At 33.2% G+C, this 8,831-nt stretch overlaps 1 pseudogene; it reads left to right on the forward strand.

Annotated features, from left to right (window-relative positions):
* The first annotated feature begins 3,745 nt into the window (after positions 1-3,745).
* Positions 3,746-4,536, forward strand: LOC114075260 (annotated as a pseudogene).
* The last annotated feature ends 4,295 nt before the right edge of the window (positions 4,537-8,831 follow it).

Below are 8,831 nucleotides of genomic sequence, written 5' to 3' on the forward strand. Positions count from 1 at the left end.
GATTATACAACAACTCAGTACTAAAGAAGGTAACCACACACAATGAGAAAGAATGAACAAAAGGAAGTTTCCTAGTAATCTTCATAGCCTCTCAGGGATGAGTACAGACGTCTCCGTACTGATCCTTGAGACTCTACGTAGACTCGGCCTGTATATACGTGCGACCTATGAACCTGGGGATCTGATACCATTTTGTCACGACCCAAAAACGGGTGTTATGACACTCGTCTTATCCCACCAAGAAAAGTTAGACTAAGACCCAGTATCTAATAAAGTGCGGAAATAAAAAACAATCCAGTAACAATTTCTATTATGAAAACAAGTCAACTTAATTCTATCCCCAAAACCAGGTTGTCACGTGCACAAGCCTCTAATGTAAATATTAGAATTGAAATAAAATACGAGTCTAAAATGAAGTCGTCTTTCAAGTAAAAATAAATTCATAAACTGGAGTAGGAGAGTTCGCTGAGATGACAAGCAGCTACCTCACAATCCTCCACAAGATGCCTTAGAAACAAAGAGAATGAGAGGTATCACGAAGATCCGGGCTCGTAACCTATAAAAAATTTTAGAAGCAAGGGGTGAGTACCAAACCACGCGGTACCCAATAAGTCAAACTCCAAACACAAGTTAAGTGAACAAAATACGGGTACTCCTTACACCTTATCTAAACCTCCATGCTACAACCTAACAGATTACAGTTTACCAAACACACTGCTCAATAACCACACTCTATCAGTTTATATATTCTCAATAACAACTCAATATTCAACACTCACAAGTTTCACAGAGGAACACTCACAAGATCAACAAAACACGTGTTCAAGTTCATCAATAATAAAAATGTGTAATGCCATGAGATGCAATGTCAAGTACAGGTTTGACAAAGCGGATGCTGAGGAAGATGCTATGAAGACATTGTTTCTGTTTTGAGTGGAGCCGTGGCATTTGTGTTTTGGGTGGCTTCCTTTCGGTGTTATCTGCCGGACAATGAGTTCAAAGAGAACTCTTGTTCATTTCTCTAATAAAAATTTTTTTAAAAAAAATTAATCAATTAGTTTCTATGTGTATTTCTTACCATTCAAATTTCATCAGTACAATCAGCCTAAAATTAATTAGAAACCATAAATACTGAATACAAACGACACAGTATACATCAAAGGCCAAATACAATAAACTTTGAAGAACAATATATCTACAAAGGTAAAGTGTTATGTAACGTTGAAGCATTTTTATAAAAACTACAATGAGGACTTGAGTGTTATCTAAAGTAGAAAAAGTAAATTTTTGAAAGCGTAATACTTGGATGGCTAGATTATTTTTGTGTGGCCTAATTTACAACTTCAAACTCTGTGAACACAATTTTTAAACTGTGTTCCGCTACTCTAGGTAAATTTTATTGTAGTTTCATTTCACACATGATCAAAAGTTAAAGGGCAAAAACCTAGTGTTGGCGCATTTACGTATATTTTGAACATTAGAAAAAACAAATTTACCTTGTGCGGGATCATCAACAAAATTGGAAACATGTTTTGACTTCAGTATAGTTAAAGGCGATAGAGAAAAAATATTCAGTCAAAGTAATTTATATGTAGTGGTGATCTGTTTTGTATTGGTTGCCCATCAATCCATATATTCTGTAAGAGACAAGTGAAAAATGGTAAAATTGTGAGGAGTGACAAAAAAGAAAGGGATATTAAGAGGGCTTAAAGATAGCAATCATTGTGATTTTAAGTATAAGAGATGACTGTGGTAATTTTTTTAAGAATAACAGTAATGCATGATCAGTGAGTACTGTGTTAATACTCCATATGAACAATGTTGTACGTGCACAGAAGAAGGCGGAAGAGAGTGGAGGATGCTGAGCAGGAGACGAATAGTCGCGTCACTTCATGAGGCGGCATAATATTTTGCTGGCGAAAGAACGCCACAGCGTTTTGGTTGAAGTGGGATTTGATGTGCGTGTTTTCTTGTAAAAGGGAAGGGCACTTTTGAAAATATATAAAAATAAAAGGATTTTCTTGTGGTGGCGCCATGTAGGCGACCATAAGGTTTTCCTTGATATAAATATATGTATGAGTGAGATTCTTAAGTTGTTTCCTCATGCCTATTTTTCAACATGAACCTTATTATTTGAAGTATTCACTGAGTTATTGAGGTGTATATTTTTAACCGAATCAGTATCTTTAATCGATTTTCTCAAAAGATAAAAAGGAGTTTTTGAGGAATGTTTAAAGAGGCTTTTCCAGTAAACCTTAAGGAAATTATTGACTCCCAAATTTATCATTTTGTATCGAGAAAAGAGAAACTTTTATTTCTAATCAAGTAATGTGTTAAAAGTATATTAAGAGCAGTTGCCTTTTTTAAGAGGACAATTTAGAAACTATCTTGAACCAGAGATAGAGTAATATTTTTATACATTCACCAAATGTAAGTATTATTCGGAGTAGTATTGAGCACCCATGTGAGGAATAGTTCAAATAACTCACATCCCCATAAACCATGTCTTGCAAAGATGGGTACATGATCATACTTTTCAGATGAATCCTTAGAGACTTCGGGCATAGCCTAGTAGATCCACTTAGTTGAGATGTTCTATATGTCATTCAAACTTCATCGTTTATGATGCAGATAGACAACTTTGCTGAGCCTTCTTGCTTTTCGGAGGATTTCACAATTTACTTCCATGTTATTTTTGAGTTGTCGTGGGTATTGTCCTAACTTCTATTATAGTGTTAGAGACTTCATACAGTTAGTGTTGATGATTCTCTGAGTATTTCCCATTTGTTTTGAGACGTTTTGAGATTGTTTTGCAAAGAATTACTCCCTCTGTTTAAAAAAGAATGACCTAATTTCCTTTTTAGTCTGTTTCAAAAAGAATAACATCTTACCTTTTTGGTAAAATTTTAATTTTAACTTCCCACGTGGCATATTTAAAGTCATATTATTAAAGGGCAATTTTACATTTGACATAAATTTAATTTAGGACCACAAGATTCAAAAAGTCTTCTTTATTTTCTAAAACTTTGTGCCAAGTAAAACCAGTTCGCTCTTTTTGAAATAGGGAGAGTATTATTATTACACTTAAAGTATTTTCTGGCAGTTGAGTTAAGTATTTACTTGAGTTTGGATGTTATAAATTCTATTTTGAAGCTTCTTTATTCTTGACTAAGTCTTCCGTTAAATAGTCAACCAGGCCAAGGGGTCGCTTGGGGATCAGAAATGGTCCTCAAGTACAGGCCACGTCTTGGGTGTAGGCTCGTGGTGTGAAAACTTGTTGCTTATTATTTTCTTTATTGTTTTTGTTTTATTTCTAAGGTGATTTCTAGAAATCCAAAAGATGGAGTTGAGCATAAATCGCAAGAGAACTATTGTTGAAGAAGAAAATGAAAAAGAGTTTTGCTCCTTCGAACAATCTGAGCTAAATTATTATTTCGCATTTGATTACAAGTTTTAGTAATTAATTCTGATATAGATTTTGTGCTAAAATGGTAAGATTAGATATTACATCCAAAGGATTAATTTTTGTTGTTTAAGTTTAGGATTCAACCATAACTCATAAGTGATGCTCTACATCCACCTCTGGCGGATTTAGAATTTTTATGTACGAGTTGGAATTTTACCATAGTCTATTTGATTTACTCATATGTAGGTTTGAGTGAAAGTTACTGAGGTACGGTCTGAATCCCATTTGTTTATCCTCTTGCAGATGACTATAGACGCGCATGTCATTAAATTAGTCACTATGAAAGTTAAGGAATCAGGTAGTACCGGACATGTGAAATTTGTATTACATTATAAGGAGGGAACACCAGACTATCTTCAGCACATATTTTCAAATGATGTTCTCTTAACATTTGATGAACAAAAGCTAATGGATTGTGACATTATACAAAACATCCACCCTTCACGCTTATATCGACAATTCAGTCCTGAAGGTACTTTTGGTGAAGAGACCCTATGCTTATGTTGCAATTACGGTGTACTCTAGGACTTTTGATACTATCAAAGATGTCAAATATAGGATTGGGATCAACGAAGGAGTACACTCAAAGCAATTTTCTCTTATTCATGACGGGAATTTTCTTGAGGATGACAAAACTTTTTTACAAAATCGTTTGTGGATCAACACTCCATATGGTTTCCAATCGGAGAGACAAGTTGCTTATTTCCCGTAGTAATTCTAACAGAGAAAATTGTTAAAGTAGAAGTCAAGGATGCATTATATCTTCGCGACATTAAAACAATTATAGAAACAAGAGTTGGCTACTCTATAAATTCTACGGATTTGTTTCTTCGGGAACAAAAATTTCAATGTAAGAAAATTTTATATCAGTGTGATATTGATGAAGAGTCCGTCTTAAAAGTGAAGAGTAGAACAATGCAGATCTTAATTTAAACGTGTGATGGAATTATTACACTAGACATGCACATGCAAGAGTTAGTCAAGCTAAACATACCAGTTCATCTGCAAAAACCTGTGTTTAAGGGAAAAGTCTAGCTGATAATCGAGATTTAGCGAGATACAGTATTTGAATGCACTCAATTTTTTTTATTTTCATACTTCCTTTTCTATGATAATTATTTGATATTATGAGTTACCGACAAAAAAAATTATGTAGTAAAGATGTGGTTTCCATATTTCATATCATTGTTATATATTATTTCTTTACTATAGTAAGAATTTTTATTTATTTATTTTTTTCTGTATTTTTCATTTATTCGTTACAAGAAAAGTTTGAATGACATAAGTATTTTCTGGGGATTAGTATTACAATTTGTAGGAAACTTATTTTCTTGGAAATTTTCATACTAATTCCTTGAAAATCTCCATGTAATTTACAGTTTTCTTGTAGTAATTCTTCTTTTTTCCTCAAAATGGTTTTTTGTTACTATGAATAAGGAATAACTTCAAGTCTAGAAGATGTAAACAATAGGAAATCACAGCTTTAAATTGCTACATGAAATCTGAATGTGACGAAGAAGGCTTAAGTTTTCTTGAGTTAAATTATTTTTTCTCACGTGATGTTTCATTACATATGGTGTATTTATACATAAAGTGTGAGAATCACAACCACATAATCAGCAAAATATCTCACACCAAACTATGAACCTATGAGACTCACTAACCACCCCTTATTTTAAATCGAGACTAACATATCTAATACTAAATATCTCCAACCTGGGAGTTTCTAGAAAATTCATACTTCTCTAACATATATACTACAAAATATCTCCAATCTAGGAGTTTCTAGAATAATCTTAATTTTCTAAGATTTCTTCATTATTAAGTTTCCTCTCAAAACGTTGAGATTCTTATGAAAAGAATCTTTCTACCTTCATAAGTTTGAGTGAAGGTCCTCCGCGTATTGTTTCTCCTTTATATCTATGGTTTTCAGGCTAGTTTGCATGAACCTCTACTAACTTCACAATATACATTTCACAAATTGAGGTATAGGTTCGGATAAATATATAACCGATGCTCAACATCCACATTTGGCAGATACTAGAATTCAAGCATATGAGTTCGACTTTGGAATTCTATCATGGTCCTTTTCATTTCCTCACGTGAAGGTTTTGATTAAAAGCTACTACAGTTCATTCCATATCCCATGAACATACAAATATGTCTCTCTACAAATTATACTTTTGGAAAAGATATGGGTTATGTTTAATTATTTCTGCTTTCAGTATCTCTGAGACCCCTCCTCAATAATGTTGAATCTGACCAAATGGAGTCCGAGTGGAAATCTAATTCGAGATTTTTTCCTCAATAACTCCTCCATTTCTAGCTTTAAATATAAATAATTTCAAAGTTTTGTTATCGTGAAATTGTTCATCAAGATGCGTCACCCATACACGACCAGGCCGCTCTTCTTTATCGTTGTTGTATTAATGTTTTCCTCAGCTTTAACATCCTCACCATCTATCTTGTGTAGAAAATGAACAACTTTTTCTTCCTTTCGTGTTTGAAGTATCAATTGTGTTTAGGTTTTTACAGGTCATTCTACTTTGTGTTCTCCTATTGGTTTTTTTTGTATCGCTCTTTTGCTGTAGTCGGTGAATCGGTAATCCATGCGAGCTAGTTAGATGTGTGGGGTGCAGTTTATTTTATGCTTTGATGATTTGACAAATAAAGGGATCTATCAAGGGACCAAATCCTTGTTATTGGGCCTAACAACAAGAAAAATGAATGAATAAACAGCGTGAGGAATGTTTGTGTGTCATCATCAAAAAGTGGAAAATATTGTATTCTAGGTGTTTTGATGATCCTCATGAATGCAGGGACCTGAACCTTAGGAGAGTGCTCTCGTCTATATTCAAAATCGTGTATAGTGTTAAAGTTGTATGTAAGGTTGGTTGGTGAAAAGTTCAGCATACTTCACCAATAGGAAGTATACAAGGTTGTTTGTTTCAGTGGTCAAAACTCTTGTTGTTGAATGCTATACATAACAATTAAAAAAACATCATCATTCAAAATGAGAGAGAGCTAGCAAGTCCTTTCACGAACTCACAAAGAAAATACTGCAAGGGCCCTAGTCCCAGAAAGACTGCATAACTGAAAAGGTGAAAAGACAACTATCTAAAAGTCGTCACATCTGACATGGTTGGTGCACTACTTTTCAGAAAAGCAGGGCTCTAAGATAATGTTATTATCCCAAGAGTTTTGTGTCCATTTGATATAGTCTCTTCTCACAAGACACAAACTCAAGATTTGGCAAATAAAGATTTGAATTTCTGAACTTCATAAGCTTACAAAGAGAAAGCCTTCTTCAATATGAACACATACAACAAGGGACCTCATAAATTGAAGAAGTGGCATCTATGTGTTATGTTGTTCTTGAATGCTTGTAATATTCTAAGCTTTTAGGATTAATTTCACTCTTATAAGAAATATTTCAAACTCTTGTTTGTGTTGAGGGTAAGAAGACTGTTAGAGTTAACTTTGTGACTTACAGTTTGAAGTTTATATTAATTAGTGATAGTTAGTATACTGGGAAATTGATGCAGTGCATTGGCTCAGTAAGTAATAGTAGTATTACTTAGTGTGGGACTAAAAGTTTAGTTTCACTGTTGTGGTTGTAATCTATATTCATTTTTTCATTAGATAACTGAACAAATTTGAAAATTCTATGTGACAAGTTGTGGTTTTACTCCCTTGAACAAGGATTTTTTCACGTGAAATCTTGTTACTGATTTATATTTTGATATTTATTTTCCGAACTTTAATTTTGTCAAGGGACATTCTCCTGCGATTACTGGTGAACGCATACATTCTAACATGGGGGTAGAGGGACTCATAGTATCTCCTTTGATTGATCTAGCCTTTCCTTCACTTTAGTATTGAATCAACTACTAAAGAGGAAGGTTTTGAGACTTACTAAGGCAAGCCATGGACTCTTTTAATAGCTAGGAAAAGAAGGGGCCTAAGCATGACAAATGTTGTACAGTTGAGTGGCAAAGGATTTTAAACTTTCCTAGGGAAGATACAATTGCATTGTTTACAACATGCATTGAACCTTAAAAATTCTCATTCTCTGACCTTTTAGTTGTACCTCCAAAAAATCCTCTTTACTTTTTTCAGAACAGAAGCTTCTCGACTATGGCATCATCGAAAACTCCACCCTTCAGGCTTAGATTTTTCGATTGGCTCAAACTACTTCTGAAGTTAATCAAACAATCTCTGGAGTTCAGTCACCTCCCACTCTTGGATATGGTCTTAAACCTCAAATCCAAAAGTGTCGTTCCATGCCTCGTGCACCAATCTTGCCCATCCAAGTCTCCTCTAGGCTACATTTCTCTTATCGCGCACCCTAGTTACATCCTATGTAATTCAAACTAGTGGTGGATGTATCCATCAACAATTTGTTCATCCGGCCTACATATATTAATGTGTTTTGTGTACGAGTCCATCAAAATTTAAAAAAATAAAATAAATGAATACATAATTTTGAAGTGTATCGAGTTCAACTCTAAGAAATTTATAGATCAAACTCATCAAATTTAACTTCTAGATTTGTCAGTGCTTATTGTTTCTGACAATGCTAGTTTACAAATTTGATTAGTACGATTCCAATCATAAGCTTTAATAATAGAAAGTTGTCTTCCGTTGCCTATTAGATTTAATTAATTAGTCTAACAGATTGGAGTTCCAGTTCTGAATGTTTAAAACATGATTAAGTAAATAATTGTATATTTTCTCTTACTAATTAAATTCATAGATGATGAGATGATCACAAATATTCAAATTTCACCACCAATAATATATCAGAAGAAAATTTCACATGCTCAAAACAGAATAAAATATATAATTGATTAAATTAAAGTATACACTCTAAATATGATATATGTACATGTGATTGAGAATTTAGGAGTTAAACCATACAAAATGTGAACATCTTGAAATACATCATGATAATTTCTTTTAATATTTCAAGATATGAAAGTTAAACCTTAATGTTTATAATCATCTTTTACCATTAATGAAGAATTAAATTTAGATTTTACGAGGCATAAAATATAACATTATGAGATTATTGTTTGTGTTTTAAAAGGTGTGAATGGAAAATGAAAGGTTGTGACTATTTTGAAGAGTTGTGACTTTTCTGGAAGGAAATGTGTTAAAATATAGTTTCTAAACCCAAAAAGTTAAAACTAGTAAAGAAAATATAAAGTGCAACAAACGAGAAAAAATATTGAAAAGAAGAAACTCTAGTCTTTTGAATGCACAATGCGTCCTTAAGAAAAAAAATTCCTCATGAAATATATTCTCTCAGGATAAAATGATCTTACTCCCCGGTATATTTGTATCTTAAACCACAGTGTCAGGA

This window comes from Solanum pennellii, chromosome 12, assembly GCF_001406875.1.
Source record: "Solanum pennellii chromosome 12, SPENNV200".
NCBI lineage: Eukaryota > Viridiplantae > Streptophyta > Magnoliopsida > Solanales > Solanaceae > Solanum > Solanum pennellii.